The 20,262-nt window shown below is 38.6% G+C and overlaps 1 long non-coding RNA gene and 1 pseudogene across 3 annotated transcripts in view; one reads left to right on the top strand and one right to left on the bottom strand.

The window, feature by feature from the left end:
- LOC144300405 (uncharacterized) overlaps window positions 1–12,712 on the top strand; it is a 74,968-nt gene extending 62,256 nt beyond the window's left edge. Inside the window, exons 2-3 of one of the 2 annotated variants that reach the window (XR_013367009.1) lie at window positions 1,401–1,551; window positions 12,041–12,712. This is a non-coding gene — a long non-coding RNA (uncharacterized LOC144300405). Of the gene's footprint in view, window positions 1–1,400; window positions 1,552–12,040 lie in introns of those variants that run through there. The other variant, XR_013367010.1, reaches the window with a different exon arrangement.
- On the bottom strand, window positions 1,385–6,306 carry LOC144300404 (uncharacterized; annotated as a pseudogene). Its single transcript, XR_013367007.1, has 3 exons — window positions 6,232–6,306; window positions 4,962–5,095; window positions 1,385–2,429 (listed from the first exon to the last, which is right to left on the bottom strand). The product of XR_013367007.1 is annotated as an uncharacterized LOC144300404 (transcript).
- Window positions 12,713–20,262: the final 7,550 nt, after the last annotated feature.

Here is a 20,262-nt window from a genome sequence, read left to right on the forward strand (position 1 = left end):
AAATGATATGTCTCCTCTGCATATCTTCCTAAAAATACATATAAAGCCAGAAAAGCAGAAGTATTTAAGAAGGAGGAAAATTCAAAAACTGTAAGATATTATTTTTGCTGGTATGTTATGTATCTATTGGTGTTATTTCACCATTTACTGGCTGGCAGGAGATGACTAGAATATGTGTCCGGTGTGGGGTCCTGAACCTTACCTGGCATTTCATATAGCATTAGAAGGTTGCCCAGTCTGCCCCAATTTTATGTGACCAGTATGCATATCTAGTCTATAAAAAAGGACCCTTTTTCCTAGTCAACGATGTATTTAAGAAAGATTCAAATATATGGCCAGAGTATTTTTCCCCACGGTATGTTTTTTGAAAGAGAGAGAGAGAGAGAGGTGCTAGCATCAGAAATTAGCAAATTAGAGATCTTTGAAGCAAATTAGAGATCCCCTTGTACGCTTGATTGATAAAAAATGAAGTGAAATTCTATTGTGCTGCAGTACATTGTAATAAATTAACTTTGCTTGATTAAGCTTTGGTGGTATTTTAGGAACTCAACGATGTGGAATTTCTACCAAGGTCTGTGTAAGAAACCTTCGTTGCTATAGCCCAAGACTCTCAACTCAAAAACAGTATGCTCCATGGAGCTTCTGCATCTCCTGCTTGGGGGCATCTGTGATCACAGTAGTGGCATGAAATTCACCTTGGGTCTGACCTATGATTTGCTCTTTGTTTGTGCTCTCAAATGCTAAATTAATTTTGCCTCCTCGGAAATTAGATCTCTTTTAAGAATCATTTGATTATGTGACCATATGTGAAATATGAGATCTGTTCTTCAAGTCAGTCCTAGGACCTGGGGAGTTCAGATTTCTCCTTAGAATGGCATGGTTGCTTGTGTTTGTCACTTATCAAAAACCTTATGAAAACTGTTCCTATGCTTGTCTTATTTTGCCCACAAGAGTCTAGTCCTAGGAAAGATCTCTCCAATCTTGGAAATGCATATTTCTCAGGTTATAATGGTAGGCAGCCCAATATTTTGGTTGAGGAGACACAAGATAGGAGATGTGCAGGCAATATGTTCAACTGTTTTTGCCTAGAATATGACCTCTTTTCAGAGGTAAAATCAGCCCTCACGGCAGGACTTATCACACTTATTGCAAAAACATCCCCACAGAGGGAATGCAGTGGCCAGTACCCTCAAGTAACCATTGATGGGAAACAATTATAGAACTGGTGAAAGGTCTTTTGTGCTTGTCTTAAAATATTAAAAAATCTTGTCAGTATCATGTAATCAAGAGTTCTGGATGAAACCAAGTGAGGCTATTAACACTGGTACATTTTATTTTATTGTATTGTATTTATTGTTTTTGTGGCTCTGAAAACTTTTTTCTTTATTGTTATTTTACAGTGTACCATGAACATCTCTTCCATGCACATGAGTGAAAGATCCCCTCCTGAAAGACCAAAAACACTTGTAATTGGATCAAAAGGCTGCTGGTAACAAGAGTGACACCTAAAGTGAAGGATCAGCCTGCCCAATGCCAGCCAGGGAAAGCAGGGTCAGCAATACTCTCATTAGAGAAGTTAGAATTGAAGGCCAAAGGCATTAAGGATATGGGATATCATGTAAACCCGTTTGGCCCCTACCTTGGCCCCTCATTCCTCCGACACTCCATTGCCTCCTTGGGGCAAACGGATCTTGTACATCTCTTTGCATCCAGTGAAAACCATCCCTTTTCTTTTTATTTTTCCTAGCTCTTCCTGAGCCTTTGACATATCTCCATATTCTCTCATTATCTCCTCACTGCTCAAGTGCCTTTCCTGTAAGTCCTCCTGATGGTCCTTGGGGAGATTGTCCGTCCCCCCATCCGGTTTTCTTTTCTTTCCTGGGCATGTAATCTTCAGCTGGGCACTTTCCAGCAGCTGGTCGCTCACCCCCGGGCTTTGCCAATGATTCTGGCTTGTCCTCACCATCTGGTTTTTCCCTCATTCTCAGACTTGCCCTGCTTTTCCTGCTTTCCCTCATCTTCTGGTTGCCCCTCGTCATCTGGCTGTCCCTTATTCTGGAGCTTTCCCTCATGCCCTGACTTCCCCTCCACTTCCAGCTTTTCTTCCTCCCCTGATTTCCTTCCTCTTCAGGCTCTCCTTCATCTTCTGGCTGTCTCTCAATTTCCAGCTTTCCCTCATTTTCATTGTAGAGTTTTTCCATGTTGAGATTTTCCCTTCTTTTCCTTGCCCTGCGGGGATTCTGGACAGGTTCTTCTTCCTTTTCTAGCCTTGCAGAGTGTTGGGGACAGACACACAGACTTGAGGGGCCTGGGGCAGGCCTGCACCTCCTCCCGCTTGCAGAAGCCCAGTCACCCCTCATGGGGCCCTCTGGTTCCACGCAATGCTGGTGCATCTTAGATAGAACTTGAAAATGTATTGTCTCATGCAGCTCAGCGAGGGAATGCACAATGGGAAAAAAAGAAAAGAAAGAAAAATATATAAGATACCTATTTTTATTGAACTAATTAAAATTTTGTCTATACACTCATAAATTACAAGTTAAGACATAATTAAGAGAAATCTGTCCTTAGTCACAGTCCCATTCACTCCTGATTCCTTCTCCCAGAGAAAACCACATTCTGTTCTTTTCAGACTTTGTCTCTATATTTAAAACGATATAATTTTATTGTTCCTTTAGAAAATTTTAATTTAGATATCCAACTATTTAGCGAAAGAAGTTAGCTCCTTTATATGCACCCACTTCTTCTTTCCCATGTATGTCTCTTCCCATCTTCTGAGTGTAGCTGTCACAACTGATTAAATCAATATTTAGTTTTTTTTTTTTTACATTACTATTACCTTTAAAAAAAGATTTTATTTATTTATTCATGAGAGACACACAGAGAGAGGCAGAGACACAGGTAGAGGAAGAAGCAGGGTCTCTGCGGGGAGCCCGATGCAGCACTTGATCACAGGCCCCCGGGATCACACCCAGAGCTGAATGAAGGCAGATGCTCAACCACTGAGCCACTCAGGGGCCCTATTATTACCTTTTAAATATGATTCTCAGCTGGACCATTTATTGTGCTCATATTTTTTTTCTGGCCTTTTAAAAATTTCTCTAAATTTTTTGTGTACCTATGACATTCATCCCCAAATATTCTAGCAGAGATTCGATTTCATCTTCTCCATATATTTAAATAGCATTTTAAAAAGATTTTATTTATTTATTCATGAAAGACACACAGAGAGAGGCAGAGACACATGCAGAGGGAGAAGCAGGCTCCATGCAGGGAGCCCGACATGGGACTCGATCCTGGGTCTCCAGGTGCCGAAGGCAGGTGCCAAACTGCTGAGCCACCCAGGGATCCCCTAAATAGCATTTTTTTTTGTTTCTTTGTGTCTTTTTCTTTTTTTCCTCTTTTTGATATTTCTTAGAGACCCTGTCCTTCCACTCCAATTTACACTGGTTGCTTTCTTCACAAATGGAATCCTGAAATTTCCCTTTTTGACCATCCTGGGAGGGATGAGCCACCCAGGCATCCCTTTTCTTTGCTTTTTTAGCTTTCTCTAATGGCAGTGTGAGTTACTATTGATTCTTCTCTGTTCTAACTTCCAAAATTTTGTTATGTCTCTTTTATCTGCTGAAATTTCTTATCCTATTTTATTTATCCTTAAATGTCTGTGCATATCTTATTCTTCTCCTGTTATTGTAGTGGGGTTTTAGGAGGGGGTAGGTGGCAGCATATTTCTTCAATATACCACATGAAACAGAGATCTCTCATCACAGTTTTAGTTATCAAAATTCTAGAATGACTAATATAATGTCTATAAGGTGAAGGACAGAGGAAGCTGAAGAAAAAAAGTTATTCAAGTGCAGTTGATGCATTAAATTGCTACTGCCAGATGGAGATTATATATTTCTCACTGTTAAGTATATTATGGGCTTTTTCTTTTTTCTTTTGGCCTTATTTCATTTTAAGCATCACTAAATAAAATGGACACTAGATGGCTCTGTAAAAGCATATATATTCAGAACATTCCATGTAGTTCAAGAATTTGAAGGCATCATAAAAATCTTTGATAACAAAAGAAAATAAATTTTTTAGTTATAAAAAATGAGGTTTTTTTAAAGATCTTATTTATTTTTTTGAGATAGAAACTGGGACAGAGAGAGAGAGTGCAAGAGCAGGTTGAGGGGCAGAGGGAGAAGCAGACTCCCCACTGAGCAGGGAGCTTGATGCAGGGCTGGTTCCTGGGACTCTGGGATCATGACCTGAGCTGAAGGCAGATGCTTAACTGACTAAACCACCCAGGTGGCCCAGAAAATGTGTTTAAAATCACTGCTAGTAATTAAGGAGTGAATTCAGAAATTTGTAAATTTTCTAAGTGCTATTTGTTATCAATAAATATTTGTCAAATATTTGCCAAATGCCAAGTACTATGAGAAATAATGGGGCTATAGGGGTAAGTAAGATTGACATGGCCTTATCTATAGGGAATTTACTGGCAGTAAAAATTCAGATATGAAATAAATAATCACAAATGATATGTTAAACAATTTCAAGTATTCAGAGTTTTGTGAAAAGGTATAAAACGCTATTTGGAATATATATCAGGTTTCCTAACTTAGACTGGGTCAGGGAATGCTTTGCTGAGAACATGAGGCTCAAGCTGTTTTGAAGGATAAATAGACTGTTAAGCAGTTGGCTGAAAAGATGTTTTTCCAGGTAGAGGAATGGCATAATTCAGGCCCCAGTGACAGTGGGGGAGAACACAGAGCATGACCAAGCTGCCACTTCAGGTACAGAAGTGGGCAGGGGGAGAATAGGACAAAGTAAAGCTGGGAAGGTCCACAGAAGAAAATTATGAAAGGTCTGGGATTTCATAATGAGTCTAGAAGAGTTGAGAAGCTGTGAAGTGTTCTATGCACACTAATTATGTGATTGAATCTACATTTTTAACAGAGAGCTTTTGTTACCTTGTGCAGTATAATATGGATTCCATCTTGTAAAGTTTCCAACTTTTCTCAAGTTGTTCAAATCACTGGGTTGATAATGGTCACCCAAAATAAGTGAAATCAGTGTATAGAAGCAGTGGCTTTGAGGATCTAACCTAGAAGACATAAAAGTCCCCAAAATGAAACAATCAAAGGAAACTTTAGAAGAGAAATATGTAGGAATGTATTAGTATTTATTGTATGCATGTGTATGCATGAATGTATGAATATATAATGTGATATATATATATACATACACACACGAAGAGAGAGAGAGAACCTTGGATAAATGGTCACAGTCAACATGACCTATATTAATTATCATGATTTTATTTTTTCTGCTCTTACTTTATCTTCAATTGATATTTGGTTTGGATTATATCATGAGGTGGGAAGGGACTGATACTGAGTTACAATGGCATAAGTTTGCCTACTTTTGGTCTTTTCTTTCTTTTTTTTTTTTTTTACAGAAATGGTCATTTCTTTTATAAGTAACATAATATTGTCCTCTGCTGTGTGTTTGTATTAGCTTAGCCTTTATCCTTTGAGCCTCCATGTGGTCTGATTGAACAACCCCAAGCATTAGGAACACCTTATAGGAATTTTCATCGAATTTTTAGAGTTGGAAAGAATATTAGTGATCATATTTTTGTGGATTTCACACTGTTTTGTGGAATCTTAAGCAGTTCCTTCAGAGTATCTCAGGATTGCCTAGGAAGTAGATGAAGGTTCAAGATGGCAATGCTCTGCCCATCCTTCCCCTTTAACTGAAGAAGTTGTGCTTATCGTTGAACTTTTGTGCAATGTTTTCTTTGAAGAGAGCTTTTTGCTACTGGAAAGATCTGTTATTGTCCAAATACTCATTTTCGTGGGAGGACACTGAGGACAAAGATTGTAAATGGATTTTTCCAGGTCCTAATGAAAGAAACAAGACTTGCTCCTAGACATCTAGTACCAGAAACTCACTAAGTTTATTCCCCACACAAATATGCTGGTATGTAAATGGATTTGTTTGAATTGTTTTATTTTATTTTTGTTTGAATTGTTTTAAAGAGAAAACCCAGCTATTTTAATAATAGAGTTCCCAGAGAAGATTGGAATTAAGAGTTATACAGTGGGCTCAAAAAAGAAAACAACAACAACAACAACAACAACAACAACAAAAACGTTGTACTAGTGAGTGCTAGAGTAGTTTTCTTTCTTAAATTGTACTGTTTTGTTTAGGTCTATGATTAGGTATAATAGCACTTACCATCACCCCTTACAGGTAAATGGATGTCCATTAATTTTTTTCTGGTTCTTTTTAGAAGTATTTAGAAGGAAGCTGCACAGAATTTAGTAAAGAAGAAGTAGCAAAATATTTCTCAGTTAAGAATTGACAAAATTGACAAAAGCCCCCAATTAGTGCACTGGATTATTTCAAAGTCACAATGTGTATATAAGGACCTCACTGCCCTTTTCAGGTTAGTAAGACATAAAGATTCAAACGCTGGAATAACAGGACAAATACTCTTTTTTTTTTTTTTTTTTCTAGAAGAAAATGGACTTCTTTTTGGTAGTTTTAAGAGTCTGGTTAAGAGCACCATGAAATATCAGTGGAGACATCCTGTGAGTAGGAATAATAATCTCAGTATTTAACCACGGTGGGATGCGGGCTTAAAACAATCAGAAAGTTTGTTGGCAATTGGGCTTCATTAATATTTATATGAGCAAGGTTTGGGGGATTCCCCTGCCATGTTGGATATTATCCTTCAGTTTTGGATACAGGGTTGACTAGGAGGAATGGATGAGGAATTTAGGATAATAACCATTTACTAATAGAATAAAAATATTTCAATATACTGATGTGTTCTGGATGAGATATAGCCCCCGTTATGGGAATAGTTTCTTTTAAAACCACTGTGCTGGAAATATATGTGGACCTACCATATTTGTTTCTTAAAACCTCTTCACTTAGCCATTTGTGAATTTCTGGTTTTGCCCTTCAGATTCAGGTATCACTCTGACTCATGATCTCATTTTTGCATCTCCTCACATCTAATGATATTTTAGGATTTGGTGGATCAACTGTCTCTGCATTCCAGGTAACTAACCTCAGTTTATTTTTTTTTAAATTTTTTATTGAAGTTCAATTTGCCAACAAATAGCGTAACACCCAGTGCTCATCCTGCCAAGTGCCCCCCTCAGTGCCCATCACTCAGTCACCCCAACCCCCCACCCACCTTCCCTTCCACTACCCCTGTTCATTACCCAGAGTTAGGTCTAACCTCAGTTTATTGATTGTTGATTAGTTTGCTATAATTTTGGCAGTTCAAAGTATGGTATTACACTATTCAATATAAAATAAGGAGAATATAGAGAGAGCACAGGGACCTTTGAAAGTTAAAAGATGCAATTAATGCAATTAATTCAGAGGCAATTAATATTTATATTTCCATAAAATACTTAAGTGATTTAGGAGATAGTAAGTGGTCATAAATTTAGGCATATCTAAAAAAAGATTTGATAAACCTCCTGAGTTAAATAAAACTTTAATTAATGATTGTTTAATTAATTTAAGGGTACTCAAAACTATATTTAGTTACAGGATTAGTTTTAGCCTTGCTTTAATGAAACACTTCCCAACTTACCTGATCATAAAAATCATGTAGGGTGCATATTAAATAATGCTTGGGCAGCCCGGGTGGCTCAGCAGCCTAGTGCTGTCTTCAACCCAGGGCCTGATCCTGGAGATCTAGGATCGAGTCCCATGTCGGGCTCCCTGCATGGAGCCTGCTTCTCCCTCCGCTTGTGTCTCTGCCTCTCTCTCTCATGAATAAATAAATAAAATCTTTTAAAAAATGCTTAATTTCAGGTCCCTTTCCATATATACTCAATGGTTGTCCAGGGGACGACCTGGAAATGTGAACGTTAAAAAGTACCCTCAATTAAATCTTATGAATAAATAATTTGGAAGACACCGTTCTACTTTGTAGATTGTATTGTTTTAAGTTAATGTTGAAGAGTAATCAGAATATTTAGTAGGATAAGCAGAAAAAATACTAGCTCCTAAACTTTAGTGCTATAATATATCAATGCATTAGAAAGGTATAGGAAAAAATTGTGAAAGACTTGGAAATGGACAAAAAGATTGTTGGATGTCTTCGATGGAAAATTAGCATTGTCTAACACACACTTCCAGGTTATATATTATAGAGTGAAAGCTATTTTACAACTTTGTAAGTATAGAATATTGATAATGATTAAATGAATGATTATTTTCCATAGAAAGACAAATTGTGTCCTATGCAGATGTAGTTAGTTATTGTCCTATTGGTATTGACCAATTTTTCATGTTTTAAGAAAAATCTATTATTTCAACATTTCTGTCCATATCAATCTACTATCTATCTGTTTATCATCTATATATCTACCATCTCCTCTCCCTGCCCTTTTTTTCCCCAAGAATTAATGAGTCAAACAATATCTTTGAGACATCTTCATTTAATATTTATATGACAATCATAATTATATTCTTTAAAAATTTTCAGTGGGCAGTATACTACCCACATCTTATTTATCCTCCCTGAAAAGGAGAAGAATCAAGTCATTAGTTTCTCTAATATTATTTTTCCAAAGGATCATGCATTCAAAGAGTGTGCATAGTGCCTGGGTGAAATTAACCACCCTAGAGGTTCCTTTTAAAAAGCACATCTAACAACAGATGAATGGATAGATATTACTCAACCATCAAAAAGAATGAAATCATACCATTTACATCGATGTGGATGGAACTGGAGGTATTATGCTGAGTGAAATAAGTTGATCAGAGAAAGACAATTGTATGGTTTCACTCATGTGGAATATGAGAAACAGTGCAGAGGATTATAAGGAAAGGGAAAGAAATCTGGGAAGAAATCAGAGAGGGAGACAAATCATGAGAGACTCTAACTATAGGACACAAACTGAAGGTTGCTGGAGAAGAGGTGGGATTGGGGATGGGGTAACTGGGTGATGGGCATTAAGGAAGGCACATGATGTGATGAGCACTGGATATTATATGCAACCAATGAATAATAGAACTCTACATTTAAAACTAATGATGTACTATATATTGGCTAAGTGGACTTAATTTTTTTTATTTTTTTAAAGAAGATGAGGGGATCCCTGGGTGGCTCAGCAGTTTAGCGCCTGCCTTTGGCCCAGGGCACGATCCTGGAGTCCCGGGATCGAGTCCCACATCAGGCTCCCAGCATGGAGCCTGCTTCTCCCTCCTCCTGTGTCTCTGCCTCTCTCTCTCTCTCTGTCTATAATAACTAAATAAATAAATCTTTAAAAAAAAAAGATGAAAAAAGCGCATGTAGTGTTAAGAGGTTTAAGGAATTGAGAAAACAGTTTCTAAGAGCAAATCTAGTCTAGTGATTTTCTCCAGTATGTCAGACAACATGACACATGGCAGTTTTCAGAACAGGAGGATCACTGTGAGGGTATTGTATAGAAACCTAAACTGGGTTTCCTGACATTTGTCTGTTTCCTGACCTGAAAGAGAAAAGCTCTAACATGTGCTCTGGTCTGGGTTGTCTGTGAATAACTGATGCAACTCTAATTCAATGTGTAGCCTCTCACATTTTGTTCATTCTTTGTAAGTTAAGTTCTTCGGCACGCTTATGGTGGAGATATATAGGACACTTTTCCTGTTTCAGTGGCCCAGAGTAGAGGCAGACACATAAACTTACTATGATATTAATAACAGAGGAGGGTACAGCTACCTGGTTAGCATAGAAATGCCATTACATGAGCAAGGGTGAGTTAGGAAATTATAACAGAAAAGTTAACATTTAATGTGGTCATACTTTTTCTCTGGAGTACAATATTATTTAGTCTTTTAATTATAAAAGTAGTATATGAATACTTTCGAGGTTTTAAAATGCCAAACATTGAAGCAAGGTCTTTAAGGATGAATTAGGGAGATAGATGAATCCATGAGTAGGAGGTGAGTCTAGAGGGAAGAGGACACGCCAGGGAGTAGAAATTCACAAAGTGGAGCTGTAGGAGACCATGGCAGATTTGGGAAATAGGAATACGTAGTTCAATGTCAGTGGAGCAGAATACTGTGGGGAGCGTTTGGAGATGAGATTACGACGAAGACTGAGTTAAGGTTGCAAGAATTCTGTATGTTTAGATGTTTATTTTTCCCCTTTAAGGCAGAAGAATAACTTGATTAAATCTATAATAGAAAGATCACTTTGAGAATGGGCTGAAGTCAGAGAGTCTGAAGGCAAGGAGTCTCAAGGAGTTTTATACCCATGGTCTATTTTAAATCTCACGGAAATGGGATTTGGCCTCACGCCTCTTAGCCTAGCTGCTTTGGTGTTGTCTTTGTTGCCATTCTTCTGGAGAAGTTACTGGTTTTTAGGTAAGAAAGTGGATGGAAGGCATTGAAGGCAGGACAATGAGCATAAAACAAACAGGGCTCAGGTAAGTACAATAGTGTGTGTTATTGACTAGTTGTGGGATAGTGATCAGAGAGTTTTGGGCCTTGAATTCTTATCCTACCTGTGACCTTAACTGGGGGATGGCAGGAAGTCAGTGAAGCTATTTTGGAATTCCAACTCTCTCTCTCTCTCTCTCTCTCTCTCTCTCATGAGGAGGTTGATCAAGCTAATTTCTATGGTCTCTTCCAACCTTAAAGGTCTATGTTTCTTCGTAAATATCACTGTGAGCTGGTATGTTTGGAGAGAGTGTCACAGAGGATATGAAGTTATTAACTATCATTTCCATTTCGATCTCGGATGTGACAAATATCTTCTCTCTCCGTTTCTTTGGCATTTTATATGTGCTTTTAATATAGGACATACCACATTACACTGTAATTGCTTACAGGGGTGCTGTTTAAAGTATTTAATGGCCACTTTGGCATAGGTACTTACATAATAGAAGGAACCTAGCTATAAACAGGTGGGAAGGTCATTTGGTGCACACTAGTCAAGTATCAGCTCTGACTGCTTGCATGTCTGTCTCTCCTTCCGGACCATGAGTGAGGCAATGGCAGGAACTGTGTCTTTATAATTTTGGATTCCACATCCTAAGGCAATGCTTGCCTCATAGTAGATGCCTAATCAATATTTGTTAGATGAACGGACAAATAATTTCCAGTGTCTCCTTGGTGTTTGACAGGCTCATGTGCTCAGTGAGTGTAGCTATGTTGCACGAGCTTGTAATGAAAGGAAAACGATGCTTGAACAGCTTTGCTTTTAGAAGAAAGCTAACAACCCTGAGGGCAAGCAGTTACAAAAGTACCTAAGATACTGGGCACTCATTAATTTCCAATAATCTTTTATTCCTTCTTTCTAGAGTCAATTATATCATAAAACTGGAACGACTTTCATTTTATTTTTTTTTGTCCAAAAAAAAGCATTTCAAGGGCAAAACCCTCATTACTTCTTCACACTCACTTTATAAGCTATGGAGTTTTCTAGTTATAGTAAAAAAAAAAAAGTAATGTAAGTTTAAGTCTTATCAGCATCTCAAGGCTCTTCTTGCTTAATCTCTTCCTGACAGAAAGAGATTTCTGTCCTTTTCCTTATTATCTAATCATGTTATACTTTGATTGTGAGTCTTCCACAAGCACAGGATGGCTGACTCATCGTTTTGAATTTATCTTGGAAGCAGCTGTAAGAGTTTAAAAAAAAAAAAACAAAAAACAGAAAAAACCTTGGTCAAGACATGTTGGTTAAAACTCCTCTTATTTGTACCATGAATTGTACAATCTCCAGTTCTCTTTGTCACTAGAGTATCCTAACTATAGCATTGGTGCCTGGGTCAGACTGGTAAAATAGCTATATTGAACACATGGAGCTCCAAACAAATGTTTAGAAAATGCGTTTATTCAAACTGTAATGATTCCGTGTGATTTCTTTCATCTTGTTTTTAATTCTGTAAATGAGGTTACTTTGTCCATTTCTCTTCTGTATTACAATATTTAGTTTTTCTCTAATGTAAACACTGGTGAATTTTTCATTGGATTTGAATATCTTCCACTTGTGCATTTTAGTATCTCTTAGGGATTTTTCTCCAAATAGATTCAGTTCCTCCACTTTTTGAATTAATGGCATGTTTATGAGCTGAAACACGATGACGGATATATGACATGTGAAACAAAAGAAGACAGGAACATAATTAAAGGTATGGGCTCTGGAATCCTCATCCTGAATTTAAATCCTGGCTTTGCCCTTACCCTCTCCTCCAACTGGTTGTACAAACTTGAGCAAATTACTTTACCTGAGACTTGGTATTCTGATATTTAAAGTGGGGTGGTCCCCGAATAGCCAGGGGAATTTTAAAAAAGAAAACCATAGCTGGGGGCATCACAATGCCAGATTTCAGGTTGTACTACAAAGCTGTGGTCATCAAGACAGTGTGGTCCTGGCACAAAAACAGACACATAGATCAATGGAACAGAATAGAGAATCCAGAAGTGGACCCTGAACTTTATGGGCAACTAATATTCGATAAAGGAGGAAAGACTATCCATTGGAAGAAAGACAGTCTCTTCAATAAATGGTGCTGGGAAAATTGGACATCCACATGCAGAAGAATGAAACTAGACCACTCTCTTTCACCATACACAAAGATAAACTCAAAATGGATGAAAGATCTAAATGTGAGACAAGATTCCATCAAAATCCTAGAGAAGAACACAGGCAACACCCTTTTTGAACTCGGCCATAGTAACTTCTTGCAAGATACATCCACAAAGGCAAAAGAAACAAAAGCAAAAATGAACTATTGGGACTTCATCAAGATAAGAAGCTTTTGCATAGGAAAGGATACAGTCAACAAAACTCAAAGACAACCTACAGAATGGGAGAAGATATTTGCAAATGACATATCAGATAAAGGGCTAGTTTCCAAGATCTATAAAGAACTTCTTAAACTCAACACCAAAGAAACAAACAATCCAATCATGAAATGGGCAAAAGACATGAACAGAAATCTCACAGAGGAAGACATAGACATGGCCAACATGCATATGAGAAAATGCTCTGCATCACTTGCCATCAGGGAAATACAAGTCAAAACCACAATGAGATACCACCTCACACCAGTGAGAATGGGGAAAATTAACAAGGCAGGAAACAACAAATGTTGGAGAGGATGCGGAGAAAAGGGAACCCTCATACACTGTTGGTGGGAATGTGAACTGGTGCAGCCACTCTGGAAAACTGTGTGGAGGTTCCTCAAACAGTTAAAAATAGACCTGCCCTACGACCCAGCAATTGCACTGTTGGGGATTTACCCCAAAGATACAAATGCAATGAAACGCCAGGACGCCTGCACCCCGATGTTTCTAGCAGCAATGGCCACGATAGCCAAACTGTGGAAGGAGCCTCGGTGTCCAACGAAAGATGAATGGATAAAGAAGATGTGGTCTATGTATACAATGGAATATTACTCAGCTGTTAGAAATGACAAATACCCACCATTTGCTTCAATGTGGATGGAACTGGAGGGTATTATGCTGAGTGAAGTAAGTCAGTCGGAGAAGGACAAACATTATATGTTCTCATTCATGTGGGGAATATAAATAATAGTGAAAGGGAATAGAAGGGAAGGGAGAAGAAATGTGTGGGAAATATCAGAAAGGGAGACAGAACGTAAAGACTGCTAACTCTGGGAAACGAACTAGGGGTGGTGGAAGGGGAGGAGGGCGGGGGGTGGGAGTGAATGGGTGACGGGCACTGGGGGTTATTCTGTATGTTAGTAAATTGAACACCAATAAAAAATAAATTAAAAAAAAATAAAGTGGGATGGTAATGAAACCTAGGTCATGGAGCTCTTATAAAACAGCACAGGATTTGGAACACAGTGAGCTAAAAATAAATGTTGGCTTGAAAAGCAAAAACATAATGGAACTCCAAAGCTCATATACATACATATAAAATATAAATAGTACTACCCAGTGAGAAATCATGGTTAGCTATTTCAAAATTCATTTCTTTTTTTTTAATTTTTAATTTTTAATTTTTTATTTATGATAGGCACACAGTGAGAGAGAGAGAGAGAGAGGCAGAGACACAGGCAGAGGGAGAAGCAGGCTCCATGCACCGGGAGCCCGACGTGGGATTCGATCCCGGGTCTCCAGGATCAGCCCTGGGCCAAAGGCAGGAGCTAAACCGCTGCGCCACCCAGGGATCCCCAAAATTCATTTTTTAAGTGAATTTTATTCTTTGACAATGATTGATTCATTCCCATACTTTATTATTATGCACAGCACACTGTGAATACAAATGTAACCCCACTGGTTTACATGTGATTATTGCCTGCCTCTATCCAGTCTAGTGTTAGAGTTACTCTTCTTTTACTATTTATTATTTTTTTATTTTTATTTTTTAAAGTTTTATTTATTTATTCATGAGAGACACAGAGAAAGGCAGAGAGAGAGAGGATGAGGGAGGAGACACAGGCTCCATGCAAGGAGCCAGGGTGGGACTCGATCCGGGACTCCAGGATCACACCCTGAGCCAAAGGCAGACACTCAGCCACTGAGCCACCCAAGTGTCCCTTCTTTTACTATTTAAATAGTAATGCCTTGGGGCACCTGGGTGGCTCAGTTGGTTGAGTGTCTCTGTCTTCTCTGGTAGGATTGAGATCTGTGTCTCAAGTCAGGCTCCCTGCTCACCAGGGAGTCTCCTTCTCCCCCTCCCTCTGCTCCTTCCCCCACCCATGCTCACTCTCTCTCAAATAAACGAATAAAATATTTTTAAAAATATGTCTTGAATCCTTCCAGCTGTGATGAGGTACCCAACATCTTTCCCATGAACGTTTTTCTCGGGCCCTCTCTTGCTTCTACTTATACTCCTTGAGTTGTTGGGTCCTCATATCTTGTCCTTTCTTACTGATCTTTTCTCTCCACTCAAGTCAACCCCAACATGTCACCATTCTTTTCTTTCTTTTCCTCAAAACACTACTCATGGAGGCATTTGTATGTATTAGATCTTTTATTTTCTGAAGGATTTCCTGTATCTTGGAATAGTCTGTTGGACATCCAAAACTGAGTATTTCGTATTTTTCTTCCCCCACTACAGGAAATTTTGTTCCTAAATCTTCCATCCTTTTGCCTCGGGCTGCTCCAGGCTTTCCAAAAGGCTCACTACCCATTAATCTCCTTCTCACACAGACCCCAGGGCTCAATGTTTCTCCAACTCTATTATGTGGAGCAATTCAGTTCTATGCCTGTCTTCCTCCATTTTGGCCATTGTCCTGAGGGCTTTATTTTTCTAAACAAATCTTTCCACTGCCAGCTTTAAAATAACATTCCATCATCACCCTTAACTCAAAGATAAACAAGCTACAATATTTGCTAATTCTCCACTGTGAATTCAACAGGTCCTTCTCAATAGAGTGAAACCTTAAAATTGTGAGTCGGTTCACTTAAGCCCTCTGGGGAAAAATGTGCCTGGCAACCAAACTCACTTAGAGTAAGTTAGGGTCTTTGTATTATTACTGAGCTGCAAGACCTGCCTGGTCAGCCTTCTGGCTTCATGTTGTCCTACTCTACTCCCCTCTCCTTCTTCTCAAGCACTGTTGGCTTTTTTGCTATTCCTTGAACACAAAATCTACTGGACACATATTTATCAAGCATATTTCTACCTCAGGACCTTTGTACTTGCTATTCCTTCCACCTGGAAAGCTCTTCACTGGAAAAGTCTCCAGAGACAGAGGCAACAATATGTGTAAAGACATAGTATGGTGCTTTTAATATGGCCTAACTTAAGTTCTATATTTGTGTGTAGGGCAGCATCGATCCAAGTATTGGCTGCAAACCTGGTGTAGATTTGTGGATAAGCTAATGAAGTTTCAGCATCCCTCAGTTGCATGAACTCCTTTCGAGGACCTGAAGGAGGACTTATCAATGTATTTATTTATTTATTTTTAAAGATATTATTTATGTATTCATGATAGACAGAGAGAGAGAGAGAGAGACAGAGACAGAGACACAGGCAGAGGGAGAAGCAGGCTCCATGCCAGGAGCCTGATGCGGGACTCCAGGATCGCGCCCTGGACCAAAGGCAGGCGCTAAACCGCTGAGCCACCCAGGGATCCCTTATCAATGTATTTAGAAGGTTATATGGTTCTGTAAAATTTGTAAAAGGAAGATATTTTAACTGCAATTGGTTAGAACATGGTTTCTTTTCATTTTGACTCACTTTTATCACACTTCTCATGTTGAGTAGTAGGGATGGTTGCAGGAGGTTTTGGGATCAAGTATCAGGGAAGATGGCTAGGGATTCTTTTATTTGACTTTAGTGACATTATGTGATTCACAGTCACTTCTCTGTATAGTTAAATTTTTGCTAGCTGTTTCTGAATAACGTCCGGGAATGCTACATACAATCCATTGTACCAACTCACTGAGCATCGAGACATGAAGATGTAGGGCTAGGAGGTCATATTGTCATGTGAGTGTGTCCTTTGGTGCCCAACACCAGCAGGAAGGTAGTAAGGAGGATCACATGAGAAATCATCAGAGTCAGAAATTAATCTTAGCAAAATTCATAAAATCTTCCAGCTTATATACAAAAGAAACTGTCATTTCCCCACATTTGAAAACAATCTACATACGTTTCCTACTAGCTGAAACAAACTCCATAAACTGCATTTTCCTTTTTTTCTTCCTTTCTGAATTCATAGTCCTGTGCTGCTGATGCTGGCAGGCCAGGTCCCAGGACCCAGAGGGGCTCCCACAGGACCTGCCAACAGGGTCCCTGACTGCATGCAGGATAGAAATCAAATGCAAGCCGGCAAAAGGTGAAATCAGAGTTTATTGAAGGTATAGAGAGAGTTCAGGTCCAGATAGAGTGTTTGGGAGACTCAGGAAGGAAAGGCGGGGGTCTTGTCTTTGTTTGGGGTCTGGGGTTTTTTACTGAGGATCCTGGTCAGGCATCAAGGAACCGATTAGAACAAAAACAAGGGCCCAAGTGTTATTCCTTGGAGCCAGCAGGTCTGGGCATAGAGATGTCTAGTTCTGGTGGTGTGAAATATGATGAATATGATCCAGTCATTCTCACATGGTCCTTCCTTAGATATTATCTCTTCTAAAGAAGTCACTAACTCCTTGATCCTTACAAGGAAGATTACACTATTTGGATTTTGAGGCATGCGTAAAGTAGAGGTGCAGGTCCTAGCAAAAATAGAAGCAGGAAAAGGAACAGAAAGCAGGTTTCTATGGAATCCTTCAGTTTCCCTGTCTTACTGCTGAGCACAAACCTGTGCAGATGACACTGTACTGAGTGACATTACAAATTCCAGCCATCTAATAAGATATAAAATAGCCCATCACTCTTACTCAGCTATTTATCCATCTTTGATGAACTATCAGGTTTCCTCATAAACTTATTCTAAAATTTCTTCCTTAATCTCACTGAGATAAGAACCCACACCCACATGACATCAGCAATTGACCCCTGATTATGGTTATCAACCATTCTGGTGTGCCCTGGACCAAGGGATTTCCTGAGGAATGGAGCATTTCAGGGTTAAAATGGAAGAGTCCTGGCTAAACTGAGATGAGTTGGTTGCCCTATGTATTCCTGTCTTATTTATCAAGAATAACAACCTAAGGGACAGCTTATGGGACTTTACCTTCTCTCTGCCATAAAATAATTTTTTGTTTTTCCCATCTGCTGATAATTTACTCCCACATGAGGAAAAATTATTTTCCCTTCTTTACAAATATGATACCTACAGCCGTGTCCTGATTTATTGGCCTTTCTTTTTGAAATCTTGCCTTTCCAACTGACATCTCCTTTTTGTCATTTTATTTTATTTTTATTCATTTATTTATTCATGAGACACACAGAGAAAGAGGCAGAGACACAGGCAGAGGGAGAAGCAGGCTCCATGTAGGGAGCCTGATGCGGGACTCGATCTTGGGACCATGGGATCATGCCCTGGGCCAAAGGCAGATGCTCAAACACTAAGCTACCCAGGCATCCCTCCTTTTCATCTTTTTAAATGTTTCCATTTCACCAAGTTTCTGCCCTCCATCCATAAAGACTTCCCTTGGCCTTTTTCGTCTTAGCTATCATTTTTGTCTCTCTCCTTCCTTCTTACAACAGATTACTTGAGAGTAGGCTAGGATCTCTGAATTCCTTCATTACTTTTTCTCTTGCTTTTGTCCTCAGAATTTCACCGGAACAATTCTCTTAAGATTCTCTTAACAATCCTCTTAACAACTGCCAAGTGGTTCAACAAAGAGTCTTTGTTATTTTTTATCTTTTTACTCATTCCGATTCTCCGATGCATTTTCCCTTGTTGATTTTCTTGAAATGCTTTTCTATCTTGGCTTCTTTACACTGCCCCACCCTAAAACTCCCTTTAGCTATGATTCTTTCCTTTTGCTGCCTCTACTGATTTCTTTTTTTTCTTTCCATCTCCTAAAAGTTGGTGTTCATCAGTGTATTGTGTTTAATCTTCTCTGTATACAAACTACTCATGGCATTTTACCTATTATCATGTGTTTAAATTATTTCGAAGATGGTTCCAAACCCTGCATTTTTATGTCCAGACCCTCTCTTGAGACGGAAACATTTATTCCTAACTCTACGTAGCTTGGACATCTTTTACCAGAAATCCTTCTGAGCTCTAACTTTAGCATGTTTGAATAGAGGATTAGGATATTTTTTTTCTTCACGTGAAAAAGCTCTTCTTCCTGAGTCCTCTGTTTCTTTCAATAGTATGTCTGGTTTTTTTGTTTTGTTTTGTTTTTTAAGAGAGGGATAAGAGGAGGATCAAAGGGAGAGGGAGAGAAAGACTCATAAGGAAGCTTTACACCCAGCTCAGAGCCTGATGTGGGCCTTGATCTCACATCCCTGATACCATGACCTGAGCTGAAATCAAGACTGAGTGACAGACACTGAGGTTGGGAACTTGGTGGGATGGGCACTGGGTGCTACTGAACTTCAATAGAAAAAAAAAAAAAAAAAAAGAGCTGGATGCTTAACCGATTGAGTCACATAGGTATCCCAGCATGTCTGTTTTTATGGCCATTTGTGCTAAAAAAAAATTGGAGATTCCATTTGTCCATCCTAAAGAATTCCTTTCTCCTAGTGCAAATTTAACCAATTGTCAAACCATGTAGAGTCTGACTCAGAAATGGCTCTGGCATTTTTTTTTCTAATCCAGTCTTCCTGCCACTATCACCCTAGGTTAGGTCCTCATGACATATTTATCTCATGTTCTTGCCTGTATTCCTGTTTCTCATGTTTCACCCTCAATTCATTCTATGCTCTGCTTCCTTAGACTGACTTTCAGGCTTCTGAAATATGACTTATAACTACCTTTTTAAGCCCTTAGTCCTAGTCATCCCTTGAACACATCTGTATTCCTTTCCAAGTGGTCTTCTAGTTATTTCTTAAATATCTTCTGTGATAAGTCACTGTATTGCCTTCTGACCATGCTTCTATCTATAGTGATAGTATCCCATTGTAGACTTTCAACATTCATGTTTAAAATTCATGATAAAAATTAAAATTCCTCTAATATCTTTGGAATCCTTCATCATCTGTGGCCTTCTGATCATTTACCTCTATTACTTTCTTCTGTTACCTTCTTTTGGTATGAACCATATGATTGTCCTCATGAAATTAAAATCCTGAGATAGCAGAGACTGTGTCAGATATTTTCATATGATCTTTATGGTGACCTGTGCCCAGTTGATAATCAGTGTTGCTTGAAATGTAATGATATATTTTAACTTTATATGTTTCAGTCCTAGAACACTATTTCACAAAATCTTGAAATTGTACTTGTTTCTACTTGTTGATTAGAAAGGTGAAGCATAGCTGAACCAAAGAGTCACCAGGTGGCAGTGCTACAGAGCTGTTCTCAACCTGCTGCATTCTCTGATGTAATCTGGATAGAAATAATTTCCTAGGACATTTTCTGCCACAATCCATACAAAATCACAGATTCATAGCTATTAGCTTTGGAAGGGAGCTGAAAACCCTTCTGTCCTACATTGTAGTTGTAAAACGAGGAAACTAAGGTATATATATATATAAAACTAGAAAGGATTTTCAAGGTTATTTGGTTTTTTTACAGATAAGGAAAATGAAGAAGTCATGACCAAGGAGATGTATTAGTTGGAACACTTTGTCTCATAAACTCAACAGAAACTGGTCTTTAAAACTAAAAAGAAAAGAGGGTGGTTTTTAAGCCCAAGTATCTGCAGAGTCCAGGGATAAGTCTAGCTTTTAGGCAAGGCTGGATCCAGGGTTACATTCTTTAGCTTTTTATTCTG

This window comes from Canis aureus, chromosome 28, assembly GCF_053574225.1.
Source record: "Canis aureus isolate CA01 chromosome 28, VMU_Caureus_v.1.0, whole genome shotgun sequence".
In the NCBI taxonomy this organism is placed as follows: Eukaryota; Metazoa; Chordata; class Mammalia; order Carnivora; family Canidae; genus Canis; species Canis aureus.